The following is a 14,018-nucleotide window of genomic DNA, read 5'->3' as shown; positions in this document are numbered from 1 at the left end:
AAAGATCCCTTTTATCGTGATTCTCAAAATATGGTAGCATTATCTTACTAAAGCTAAATTTCTTATCATTCCTGGTGTCAGTCAAAAATAAAGAGAAATTCAAACAGGACTTTCTCCCAAACCAATATAAATGTGGTGGATTATGTTGGTTTGGATTCAGGAGGGAGTTTGTAACTGGAGAAATTGATAATGAGTCTGAAAGATGGCCCTTGGATTTCATTACAATATGTAGCTACATGTGTGCAATCTCCTCAGGAGCAGGAGATTTCCGGTTCACATCTTAATTGCTCAATTACAGCAATATTTACATTAACATTTCACAGGAGGGCAAGGCAAGGGGAGGACACAGCAACAACTGAAGAGGACAATCAATCCCAGGAAATTATGACATACCTGCCCCTGGGGTCAGCAGAACATGTTTTCAGAATCTGTCAGTTGCCGACCTAAAAATGTCACAAAGGTGGCCAACAATTTTGAAACTTTTGCCTGTGATGGTGCTGGTCAGAATAACTAGGTGCTCAGTGTTTCAGCTCTGGCTGCATTCCTCAGGGGACAGGGCACCATCGATTACCCACATGCGCCAATCTGGGCAGAATGATCAGGGTATTAGTATACTGCAAGAGAACGCTTTCAGTCCATCTTGTAGAGCTAATGTGTGAAGTAACTCCACAGAGGCTGATATCCTGTCACCAAGTCACCCTGTATTTACATGCAGAGAGTCCTCGACACTGATCCAGCTCCCTCAGTGTGAACGTGTTGATCTCTTGTTTTTTTTTTTCCTTTCTTTTTTTTCTCTTTTTTTTATAACCCCCATACTACCACCTAACTGCAGTAGTGCTTATTTTTCCCCAGCACTCATGGTGTGTGTGTGTGCAGGTGTGAGACACAGTGAGAGACACAAGGTGCACGAATCTTTATTCGAGTTCCACCACCAGGAAGATAGGAAAACACCCGAGTGGCCAGTGACAAGCTGTGCCCTTCACATCAAAGAGCAGTGCTGTGTGATCAAAACAGTGAAGGGGAGGGTAGGGACTAAATCAAAATAGAGTTAGAAGTGGGGGGGTGGGGGAGGGAGAAGGGGATATTCTTGTTTATTTTTTTTTCCTTTTTTTTAATTCCCTGTTTTTTAAAAAAATATTAACCCCCACACTACCGCCTAACTGCGGTGGCGCTTATTTTTCCCCGGCACCCATGGTGTGTGTGTGTGCAGGAGTGAGACACAGTGAGAGACACAAGGTGCACGAATCTTTATTCAATTTCCACCACCAGGAAGATAGGAAAACACCCGAGTGGCCAGTGACAAGCAGTGCCCTTCACATCAAAGGGCAGTGCTGTGTGATCATCAAACAGTGAAGGGGAGGGTAGGGACTAAATCAAAATAGAGTTGGAGGGAGAAATGATGCACTCCACTCCCTGCGGCGCCCACCTCTCCCTGAACAACTCCAGGGTGTTGGAGGACACCACGTGCTTCTTCTCCAAGGACACCCGGGCCCTAACGTAACCGCGGAAGAGGGGCAGGCAGTCGGCCCTAACGACCACCTCCACGGCCCGCTGCCTGGACCTGTTGATGGCCAGTTTGGCCAGGCCCAGGAGCAGACCCACGAGGAGGTCTTCAGACCTGCCCTCCCTCCTCCGTACCGGGTGCCCAAAGATCAGGAGCGTAGGACTGAAGTGCAACCAAAAGCAGAGGAGGAGGTTTTTCAGAAAATCAAAAAGGGAGTGCAAACGCCCACACCCAATATACACGTGGTCCAAGGACTCCACAGCGCCACAGAACAAGCAGTTGGGCTGGGAGTCCGTGAATCACCGCAATCTGCGGTCGCAGGGGACTGCTGCGTGCAGCACCCTCCACCCCAGATCCCCGAGAGAAAGGGGGAGGACTCCCGCGTAGAGAGCCCTCCACTGGGGATCCCCACCGCCCGGTGGCAAATGGGCACGCCAAGGCGTGTCCGGACGGTGGATGAGGGAGAAGAGGTGGACGGTGTGCAGCAGCAGTCGGTACAGGGCTCTTCTTTTTATCTCACTAAACGAAACAAAGTTAAAATTTCGGAGGCGGCTCAGGTTGTGGGGCACAGGCTCCCGCGGGAAGTACGGGACCTTGGGGCCAATGTGAAATTCCGTCCGGGCTGGGGTGAGCGCGGACGGGATCCCACCGCACACCTGAGCGTCCTCCAACTGGTGCACTACGTCGGGTCCGAGCACCGCCGTTTTGAGGCGTCGGATGGCGGTGGCCACGTACTGGACATCTACCGCTGCCCTGCCTGCTATGTCCTGCGGCAGCGTCCAGCCCAGGCCCCCGGCACCCAGCACGTCCCCGACCCTGGTCACCCTCGCCGCCGCGGCCCTCCCCTCCGACAGCCACTCGAACCCGCGAGTACGGAGGTGCGGATTCCTGAGCAACGGCTCCCTGACGACAGCCGCTACTCCAGCCGGAGGGTAGGCGCGACGCGATTCGACCATGTTCCAGACAGTGATCAGGTCCTGGTAAAAGACAGGCAGCGTCTTGAAGGCGACCTCCAAACCATCACGGTCGACGAACAGGAGCTGCGTGTCGTAGTTGAGGTTACGCACCTGGCGGAAAAAATACGTCGCCAGGGCGCACCACCTAGGAGGAGGCTCGACGTAAAGGTATCGCCTCAAGGTCTGAAGGCGGAACGTCGCGACCTGGGTGCGGACACACACCAGCGACTGACCGCCCCCCTCAATAGGGAGACTCAGAACCTGCGCGGCGACCCAGTGCATCTTTTTGTCCCAGAAGAAATCGACCAACGTTCTCTGGATGTCAGCGACAAAGCCAGGAGGAGGGACCAAAGTGACCAGCCGGTACCACAGCATGGCGGCCACCAGCTGGTTTATGACCAGCATTCGACTCCTGTAAGATAGCACTCGGAGCAGTCCTGTCCAGCGGCCTAGGTGAGCCGAGACTTTGGCCTCCAGCTCCTGCCAGTTGGCCGGCCAGGATTCCTCGGCCGGGCCGAGGTAGACCCCCAGGTAGAGGAGATGGGTGGTACTCCAGCTGAACCCCCGTAACTCCTCCGGCAGAGAGTCCACCCGCCACGGGCCGACCAGTAGTCCGGAACATTTGGCCCAGTTGATCCTGGCGGAAGACGCCGCCGAGTACACGGCCTGGCACTCGCGCATCCTCCCCAGGTCAGCCGGGTCGGTGTAAGTGAGGAGCACGTCGTCGGCGTAGGCCGAGAGGACCACCCCCGTGCCCGCGCCGTGCAGAACCAGCCCCGACAACCTCCTCCGCAAGAGGCGCAGGAAAGGCTCCACGCACAGGGAATACAGCTGGCCGGACAGGGGGCAGCCTTGACGCACTCCTCTCCCGAAGCGAAGGGGCGCCGTCAGGGACCCGTTAACTTTAACCAGACACTCTGCGGCGGCGTACAAAAGTCGGATCCGGGCGACGAACTGCGTCCCGAACCCGAATGCCCGCAGAGTCCCGAGCAGGTACTCGTGATCGACCCTGTCGAACGCCTTCTCCTGGTCGAGAGACAGGAAGGCGCTCGGCAGACCAGCCCGTCGACAGAAATGGATCAGGTCCCGGACCAGGTGGACGTTATCGTGTATCCTCCGGCCCGGGACCGTGTAGGACTGGTCCGGGTGAATCATGTGGGCCAGCACGGAGGCCAGGCGAGAAGACAACACCCTGGCGAAGATTTTGTAATCCGTGCTGAGGAGGGAGACCGGACGCCAGTTCTTCAAAGAACGAAGGTCCCCCTTCTTTGGCAGCAGGACGATGACTGCCCTGCGCCAAGAAAGGGGCAGCAGTCCGGCATTTAGGCACTCCCCCAGGACCTGTGCGTAGTCGCTCCCCAGGACGTCCCAGAACGCCCTGAAGAACTCCACAGTCAGCCCGTCCAGCCCCGGGGTTTTGCCCCTCGAGAGCCGGTCGAGGGCACCGGTCAGCTCCTCTAAGGTGATGGGAGCGTCGAGCCTTCCGGCGTCCTCCGGGCTGAGCTGCGGCAGGTCCTCCCACAGAACTCTGCGAGCATCCTCGCTGGACGGATCCGGAGAGAACAGAGCCGTGTAATAGTTCCGGACGTGGGCCCTGACTCCCTCCGGATCCGAGACGAGGGACCCGTCGTCGGCCAGCAGCACAAGGAGCTGCTGACGGGTGCCACGCCTTTTTTCCAGCGAGTAGAAGAAGGGGGAGCCGCGGTCCAGGTCCTGGAGGAGCTGGATCCGCGACCTCACGTACGCGCCCCGAGCCCCGACGAGCTGCAGGTCCCGGAGCACGGCCTTCTTCTCTTCGTACGCCCCGCGCAGGGCCGGGTCCGCGTCGGGCTGAACGAGGCGTGACTCCAGGTCGAGCAACTCCCTCTCCAACTCCCCGATCCTGGATTTCCGCCTCTTCGTCGACCCCCTCGCGTACTCCTGACAGAAGACGCGGACGTGAGCCTTGCCCACGTCCCACCATAGCCTCAGGGAGGGGAAGCTTCCCCGCTTCCTTCTCCAGCCGGCCCAGAAACGACGAAACGAGTCCCGGAACCGCTCGTCCTCCAGCAGCAGGTTGTTAAAGTGCCAGTACGCGGAGCCCAGCCTGGCGCCAAACGGAAGGAGTTCCGCCCACACCAGGTGGTGGTCCGTGCACGACACCTGCCACGTGGAGGCCTTCGGAAAACAGGAGGCGTACGCCCGCGAAACGTACAGGCGGTCGATTCTGGACGCTCTGACCCCAGGCCTCACGAAGGTGAAGGCGATGGAGTCGGGATGGAGATTCCGCCAGACGTCCACCAGGTCGAAGGACTTGACCAAGTCCCCCAACCTCTTCCCCGACGCGCAGCCAGTGCGGGCACCGCCGTGGTCCCTGCCCTCGAGGACGCAGTTAAAATCTCCCCCGAGGACGACGCACTGGTTCTCGTTGATGGAAGCGAGATGAGCGGACACTTCTTCGAAGAAGCTCGCTTGCCTCGGCCCGGCCAGGGGAGCGTAGACGTTCACCAAGTGAAGCCCCGCGCCCCCCAGCCGAACCGTCAGGTGAAGCAAACGGCCTGGCACCGGCTCCCTGACCCCCAAGATCTCCGGCTGAAAATGCGGGGCCAACAGGATAGCCACCCCGCCAGATCTGCGGGTGAGGTGACTCATGTAGACCCCCTCCTCGCCACTCCAGGAGCCAGGTGGCTTCGTCTCCCGGGGTAGTGTGGGTTTCTTGCAGGAAGCACACCGCATACCTCCCGTCCCGAAGGACCGAGAGGGTCTGGAATCTGCGCTGCGACTCCCTGCTGCCGTTGATGTTGAGGCTGGCTATAGTCGTCTCCATGTCGGAAGCTTTGTGCAACCACCACCGGTACAATTAACAAGCCCGTGTATATATTTACAGGGAGGACAAGGGAGGGGCACTGAAGTCCCTCGCCCTCACCAGGAGTGCCCCCAGGAAGTTCCTGACTCGCTTTCGCTCGTTAATGTCGAGCCCAGGCGCCTGGCGGGCAGCGAGGGTCGACCTGTAAACTTTCTCAAAAGAGCTCCAGCGGTCGAGCGCCAGTTGGGGTCTATCCCGGCGACTCCGAGTTTCCTCGACAAATTCCCGGAGTTCCCCGAGGGGGATGAGGGGGAGATGGGTGGGGGGCACCCGGGACTCAAAAAAGTCACTGCAGACGGAGTCCGCGTCGTCCCCGGTGTCCGCCACCGATCCCGAACCCTCCTCCGGGTGGTCGCCCTCGGTCACCGACCCCTCCCCCACCGAGAGGATGGGGGCTGGTCCGGCGCCGCCAACCGGCCTCAAACCCCCGGCGACTCCACCCCCTGGGTCACCGGCGGTACCTTCCTCGACGCACCCCTTCCCGGAACGCCCCGAGTTCGGGTCGTCGGGCGGCAGAGGCTCGGGGCCCCGCTCCTCTCCCGACACCGGGACGCCTGGCTCCTCGGGGAAAAGGTCATCCCCCAGGAAAAGGTCATCCCCCAGGGCCAAGGCCCCCGGAAAAACAGTCTGGGAGGGAGGAGCGAGGATAACACCCTCCTCCCCTCCACCGCTCGACGACCCAGCAGAGGGTCCTCCGTCGTCGCCCGCACCACGGCCCTTGTGGTCATTGAGGTCCTCCCCAGGGGCCGGAGGAGTCGAGGCAGCAGGAGGCCCTGCTGTAGCCCCCGGGGGTTTGGGCGAGTCGGGCCGCGGTGCGGGACAGTCGAGGGGCACCGTTGGTTCGTCCCCCGGAGAGGGGCAGCACCGCCGGCGCGCTGCAGGAGAGTCCCTCCCCTCCGAAGGCCGGTGCCTCTTCCCCAGAGAGACCGGGGGGGGATTTATTTTTTTTTTTTTTGAACCCCAAATTTCACTGTTTACCAAGCTAGTACTTTAACCAACTAAGCCAGAACATCATGTTGACACTCCTGTTTATTTTTTTTTTTTTTTATTTTTTTTTTTTATTTAACCCCCACACTACCACCTAAGTGCGGTAGTGCTTATTTTATCCCCAGCACCCATGGTGTGTGTGTGCAGGTGTGAGACACAGTGAAAGACACAAAGTGCACCAATCTTTTATTCAATTTCCACCACCAGGAAGATAGGAAAACACCCAGGTGGCCAGTGACAAACACTGCCCTTCACATCAAAAGGCAGTGCTGTGTGATCAAAAACAGTGGGAGGGGAGGGTAGGGACTAAATCAAAATAGAGTTGGAGGGAGAAATGATGCACTCCACTCCCTGCGGCGCCCACCTCTCCCTGAACAACTCCAGGGTGTTGGTCGACACCGCGTGCTCCTTCTCCAAGGACACCCGGGCTCTAACGTAACCGCGGAAGAGGGGCAGGCAGTCGGCCCTAATGACCCCCTCCACGGCCCGCTGCCTGGACCTGTTGATGGCCAGTTTGGCCAGGCCCAGGAGCAGACCCACGAGGAGGTCTTCAGACCTGCCCTCCCTCCTCCGTACCGGGTGCCCAAAGATCAGGAGCGTGGGACTGAAGTGCAGCCAAAAACAGAGGAGAAGGTTTTTCAGGAAATCAAAAAGGGAGTGCAAACGCCCACACCCAATATATACATGGTCCACGGACTCCACAGCGCCACAGAACAAGCAGTTGGGCTGGGAGTCTGTGAACCACCGCAACCTGCGGTTGCAGGGGACTGCTGCGTGCAGCACCCTCCACCCCAGATCCCCGAGAGAAAGGGGGAGGACTCCCGCGTAGAGAGCCCTCCACTGGGGATCCCCACCGCCCGGTGGCAAATGGGCACGCCAAGGCGTGTGTATCTTGTTTATTTTTTTTTTTTTTTTTTCTTTTTTAACCCCCACACTACCGCCTAAGTGCGGTAGTGCTTATTTTATCCCCAGCACCCATGGTGTGTGTGTGTGCAGGTGTGAGACACAGTGAGAGACACAAAGTGCACGAATCTTTATTCAATTTCCACCACCAGGAAGATAGGAAAACACCCGGGTGGCCAGTGACAAGCACTGCCCCTCACATCAAAGGGCAGTGCTGTGTGATCAAAACAGTGAAGGGGAGGGTAGGGACTAAATCAAAATAGAATTGGAGGGAGAAATGATGCACTCCACTCCCTGCGGCGCCCACCTCTCCCTGAACAACTCCAGGGTGTTGGTGGACACCGCGTGCTCCTTCTCCAAGGACACCCGGGCTCTAACGTAACCGCGGAAGAGGGGCAGGCAGTCGGCCCTAACGACCCCCTCCACGGCCCGCTGCCTGGACCTGTTGATGGCCAGTTTGGCCAGGCCCAGGAGCAGACCCACGAGGAGGTCTTCAGACCTGCCCTCCTTCCTCCGTACCGGGTGCCCAAAGATCAGGAGCGTGGGACTGAAGTGCAGCCAAAAACAGAGGAGAAGGTTTTTCAGGAAATCAAAAAGGGAGTGCAAACGCCCACACCCAATATATACATGGTCCACGGACTCCACAGCGCCACAGAACAAGCAGTTGGGCTGGGAGTCCGTGAACCACCGCAACCTGCGGTTGCAGGGGACTGCTGCGTGCAGCACCCTCCACCCCAGATCCCCGAGAGAAAGGGGGAGGACTCCCGCGTAGAGAGCCCTCCACTGGGGATCCCCACCGCCCGGTGGCAAATGGGCACGCCAAGGCGTGTCCGGACGGTGGATGAGGGAGAAGAGGTGGATGGTGTGCAGCAGCAGTCGATACAGGGCTCTTCTTTTTATTTCTTTAAACAAAACAAAATTAAAATTTCGGAGGCGGCTCAGGTTGTGGGGCACAGGCTCCCGCGGGAAGTACGGGACCTTGGGGCCAATGTGAAATTCCGTCCGGGCTGGGGTGAGCGCGGACGGGATCCCACCGCACACCTGAGCGTCCTCCAACTGGTGCACTACGTCGGGTCCGAGCACCGCCGTTTTGAGGCGTCGGATGGCGGTGGCCACGTACTGGACGTCTACCGCTGCCCTGCCTGCTATGTCCTGCGGCAGCGTCCAGCCCAGGCCCCCGGCACCCAGCACGTCCCCGACCCTGGTCACCCTCGCCGCCGCGGCCCTCCCCTCCGACAGCCACTCGAAACCGCGAGTACGGAGGTGCGGATTCCTGAGCAACGGCTCCCTGACGACAGCCGCTACTCCAGCCGGAGGGTAGGCGCGACGCGATTCGACCATGTTCCAGACAGTGATCAGGTCCTGGTAAAAGACAGGCAGCGTCTTGAGGGCGACCTCCAAACCGTCACGGTCGACGAACAGGAGCTGCGTGTCGTAGTTGAGGTTACGCACCTGGCGGAAAAAATACGTCGCCAGGGCGCACCACCTAGGAGGAGGCTCGACGTAAAGGTATCGCCGCAAGGTCTGAAGGCGGAAGGTCGCGACCTGGGTGCGGACGCACACCAGCGACTGACCGCCCTCCTCAATAGGGAGACTCAGAACCTGCGCGGCGACCCAGTGCATCTTTTTGTCCCAGAAGAAATCGACCAACGTTCTCTGGATGTCAGCGACAAAGCCAGGAGGAGGGACCAAAGTGACCAGCCGGTACCACAGCATGGCGGCCACCAGCTGGTTTATGACCAGCACTCGACTCCTGTAAGATAGCACTCGGAGCAGTCCTGTCCAGCGGCCTAGGCGAGCCGAGACTTTGGCCTCCAGCTCCTGCCAGTTGGCCGGCCAGGATTCCTCGGCCGGGCCGAGGTAGACCCCCAGGTAGAGGAGATGGGTGGTACTCCAGCTGAACCCCCGTAACTCCTCCGGCAGAGAGTCCACCCGCCACGGGCCGACCAGTAGTCCGGAACATTTGGCCCAGTTGATCCTGGCGGAAGACGCCGCCGAGTACACGGCCTGGCACTCGCGCATCCTCTCCAGGTCAGCCGGGTCGGTGAAAGTGAGGAGCACGTCGTCGGCGTAGGCCGAGAGGACCACCCCCGTGCCCGCGCCGTGCAGAACCAGCCCCGACAACCTCCTCCGCAAGAGGCGCAGGAAAGGCTCCACGCACAGGGAATACAGCTGGCCGGACAGGGGGCAGCCTTGACGCACTCCTCTCCCGAAGCGAAGGGGCGCCGTCAGGGACCCGTTAACTTTAACCAGACACTCTGCGGCGGCGTACAAAAGTCGGATCCGGGCGACGAACTGCGTCCCGAACCCGAATGCCCGCAGAGTCCCGAGCAGGTACTCGTGATCGACCCTGTCGAACGCCTTCTCCTGGTCGAGAGACAGGAAGGCGCTCGGCAGACCAGCCCGTCGACAGAAATGGATCAGGTCCCGGACCAGGTGGACGTTATCGTGTATCCTCCGGCCCGGGACCGTGTAGGACTGGTCCGGGTGAATCATGTGGGCCAGCACGGAGGCCAGGCGAGAAGACAACACCCTGGCAAAGATTTTGTAATCCGTGCTGAGGAGGGAGACCGGACGCCAGTTCTTCAAAGAACGAAGGTCCCCCTTCTTTGGCAGCAGGACGATGACTGCCCTGCGCCAAGAAAGGGGCAGCAGTCCGGCATTTAGACACTCCCCCAGGACCTGTGCGTAGTCGCTCCCCAGGACGTCCCAGAACGCCCTGAAGAACTCCACAGTCAGCCCGTCCAGCCCCGGGGTTTTGCCCCTCGAGAGCCGGTCGAGGGCGCCGGTCAGCTCCTCTAAGGTGACGGGAGCGTCGAGCCTTCCGGCGTCCTCCGGGCTGAGCTGCGGCAGGTCCTCCCACAGAACTCTGCGAGCATCCTCGCTGGACGGATCCGGAGAGAACAGAGCCGTGTAATAGTTCCGGACGTGGGCCCTGACTCCCTCCGGATCCGAGACGAGGGACCCGTCGTCGGCCAGCAGCACAAGGAGCTGCTGACGGGTGCCACGCCTTTTTTCCAGCGAGTAGAAGAAGGGGGAGCCGCGGTCCAGGTCCTGGAGGAGCTGGATCCGCGACCTCACGTACGCGCCCCGAGCCCCGACGAGCTGCAGGTCCCGGAGCGCGGCCTTCTTCTCTTCGTACGCCCCGCGCAGGGCCGGGTCCGCGTCGGGCTGACCGAGGCGTGACTCCAGGTCGAGCAACTCCCTCTCCAACTCCCGGATCCTGGATTTCCGCCTCTTCGTCGACCCCCTCGCGTACTCCTGACAGAAGACGCGGACGTGAGCCTTGCCCACGTCCCACCATAGCCTCAGGGAGGGGAAGCTTCCCCGCTTCCTTCTCCAGCCGGCCCAGAAACGACGAAACGAGTCCCGGAACCGCTCGTCCTCCAGCAGCAGGTTGTTAAAGTGCCAGTACGCGGAGCCCAGCCTGGCGCCGAACGGAAGGAGTTCCGCCCACACCAGGCGGTGGTCCGTGCACGACACCTGCCGCGTGGAGGCCTTCGGAAAACAGGAGGCGTACGCCCGCGAAACGTACAGGCGGTCGATTCTGGACGCTCCGACCCCAGGCCTCACGAAGGTGAAGGCGATGGAGTCGGGATGGAGATTCCGCCAGACGTCCACCAGGTCGAAGGACTTGACCAAGTCCCCCAACCTCTTCCCCGACGCGCAGCCAGTGCGGGCACCGCCGTGGTCCCTGCCCTCGAGGACGCAGTTAAAATCTCCCCCGAGGACGACGCACTGGTTCTCGTCGATGGAAGCGAGATGAGCGGACACTTCTTCGAAGAAGCTCGTTTGCCTCGGCCCGGCCAGGGGAGCGTATACGTTCACCAAGTGAAGCACCGCGCCCCCCAGCCGAACCGTCAGGTGAAGCAAACGGCCTGGCACCGGCTCCCTGACCCCCAAGATCTCCGGCTGAAAATGCGGGGCCAACAGGATAGCCACCCCGCCAGATCTGCGGGTGAGGTGACTCATGTAGACCCCCCCTCGCCACTCCAGGAGCCAGGTGGCTTCGTCTCCCGGGGTAGTGTGGGTTTCTTGCAGGAAGCACACCGCATACCTCCCGTCCCGAAGGACCGAGAGGGTCTGGAATCTGCGCTGCGACTCCCTGCTGCCGTTGATGTTGAGGCTGGCTATAGTCGTCTCCATGTCGGAAGCTTTGTGCAACCACCACCGGTACAATTAACAAACCCGTATAAATTTACAGGGAGGACGAGGGAGGGGCACTGAAGTCCCTCGCCCTCACCAGGAGTGCCCCCAGGAAGTTCCTGACTCGCTTTCGCTCGTTAATGTCGAGCCCAGGCGCCTGGCGGGCAGCGAGGGTCGACCAGTAAACCTTTTCAAAAGAGCTCCAGCGGTCGAGCGCCAGTTGGGGTCTATCCCGGCGACTCCGAGTTTCCTCGACAAATTCCCGGAGTTCCTCGAGGGGGATGAGGGGGAGATCGGTTGGGGGCACCCGGGACTCAAAAAAGTCACTGCAGACGGAGTCCGCGTCGTCCCCGGTGTCCGCCACCGATCCCGAACCCTCCTCCGGGAGGTCGCCCTCGGTCACCGACCCCTCCCCCACCGAGAGGATGGGGGCTGGTCCGGCGCCGCCAACCGGCCTCAAACCCCCGGCGACCCCACCCCCAGGGTCACCGGCGGTACCTTCCTCGGCGCACCCCTTCCCGGGACGCCCCGAGTTCGGGTCGTCGGGCGGCAGAGGCTCGGGGCCCCGCTCCTCTCCCGACACCGGGACGCCTGGCTCCTCGGGGAAAAGGTCATCCCCCAGGAAAAGGTCGTCCCCCAGGGCCAAGGCCCCCGGAAAAACAGTCTGGGAGGGAGGAGCGAGGATAACACCCTCCTCCCCTCCACCGCTCGACGACCCAGCAGAGGGTCTTCCGTCGTCGCCCGCACCACGGCCCTCGTGGTCATCGAGGTCCTCCCCAGGGGCCGGAGGAGTCGAGGCAGCAGGAGGCCCTGCTGTAGCCCCCGGGGGTTTGGGCGAGTCGGGCCGCGGTGCGGGACAGTCGAGGGGCACAGTTGGTTCGTCCCCCGGAGAGGGGCAGCACCGCCGGCGCGCTGCAGGAGAGTCCCTCCCCTCCGAGGGCCGGTGCCTCTCCCCCAGAGAGACCGGGGGGGATTTATTTTTTTTTTTTTTTTTTCTTAGACCGGGGGGATTTTTTTTTTTTTTTTTTCTTTTTTTTCTTTTTTTTCTTTCTTTACCCTACACTACCACCTAACTGCGGTAGTGCTTATTTTATCCCCAGCACCCATGGTGTGTGTGTGCAGGTGTAAGACACTGTGAAAGACACAAAGTGCACGAATCTTTATTCAGTTTCCACCACCAGGAAGACAGGAAAACACCCGGGTGGCCAGTGACAAACACTGCCCTTCACATCAAAGGACAGTGCTGTGTGATCAAAACAGTGAAGGGGAGGGTAGGGACTAAATCAAAATAGAATTGGAGGGAGAAATGATGCACTCCACTCCCTGCGGCGCCCACCTCTCCCTGAACAACTCCAGGGTGTTGGTCGACGCCGCGTGCTCCTTCTCCAAGGACACCCGGGCTCTAACGTAACCGCGGAAGAGGGGCAGGCAGTCGGCCCTAACGACCCCCTCCACGGCCCGCTGCCTGGACCTGTTGATGGCCAGTTTGGCCAGGCCCAGGAGCAGACCCACGAGGAGGTCTTCAGACCTGCCCTCCTTCCTCCGTACCGGGTGCCCAAAGATCAGGAGCGTGGGACTGAAGTGCAGCCAAAAACAGAGGAGAAGGTTTTTCAGAAAATCAAAAAGGGAGTGCAAACGCCCACACCCAATATACACGTGGTCCACGGACTCCACAGCGCCACAGAACAAGCAGTTGGGCTGGGAGTCCGTGAACCACCGCAATCTGCGGTTGCAGGGGACTGCTGCGTGCAGCACCCTCCACCCCAGATCCCCGAGAGAAAGGGGGAGGACTCCCGCGTAGAGAGCCCTCCACTGGGGATCCCCACCGCCCGGTGGCAAATGGGCACGCCAAGGCGTGTCCGGACGGTGGATGAGGGAGAAGAGGTGGACGGTGTGCAGCAGCAGTCTGTACAGGGCTCTCCTGTTCACCTCCCTAAACGAAACAAAGTTAAAATTTCGGAGGCGGCTCAGGTTGTGGGGCACAGGCTCCCGCGGGAAGTACGGGACCTTGGGGCCAATGTGAAATTCCGTCCGGGCTGGGGTGAGCTCGGACGGGATCCCACCGCACACCTGAGCGTCCTCCAACTGGTGTACTACGTCGGGTCCGAGCACCGCCGTTTTGAGGCGTCGGATGGCGGTGGCCACGTACTGGACGTCTACCGCCGCCCTGCCTGCTATGTCCTGCGGCAGCGTCCAGCCCAGGCCCCCGGCACCCAGCACGTCCCCGACCCTGGTCACCCTCGCCGCCGCGGCCCTCTCCTCCGACAGCCACTCGAACCCGCGAGTACGGAGGTGCGGATTCCTGAGCAACGGCTCCCTGACGACAGCCGCTACTCCAGCCGGAGGGTAGGCGCGACGCGATTCGACCATGTTCCAGACAGTGATCAGGTCCTGGTAAAAGACAGGCAGCGTCTTGAGGGCGACCTGCAAACCGTCACGGTCGACGAACAGGAGCTGCGTGTCGTAGTTGAGGTTACGCACCTGGCGGAAAAAATACGTCGCCAGGGCGCACCATCTAGGAGGAGGCTCGACGTAAAGGTATCGCCGCAAGGTCTGAAGGCGGAACGTCGCGACCTGGGTGCGGGCGCACACCAGCGACTGACCGCCCTCCTCAATAGGGAGACTCAGAGCCTGCGCGGCGACCCAGTGCATCTTTTTGTCCCAGAAGAAATCGACC

The sequence above is a fragment of the Chiloscyllium plagiosum genome, unplaced genomic scaffold (genome assembly GCF_037043375.1).
Source record: "Chiloscyllium plagiosum isolate Xiang-an unplaced genomic scaffold, Cpla_swu_hap1 HiC_scaffold_28, whole genome shotgun sequence".
NCBI lineage: Eukaryota > Metazoa > Chordata > Chondrichthyes > Orectolobiformes > Hemiscylliidae > Chiloscyllium > Chiloscyllium plagiosum.
Note: the sequence above shows the minus strand (reverse complement) of the source record.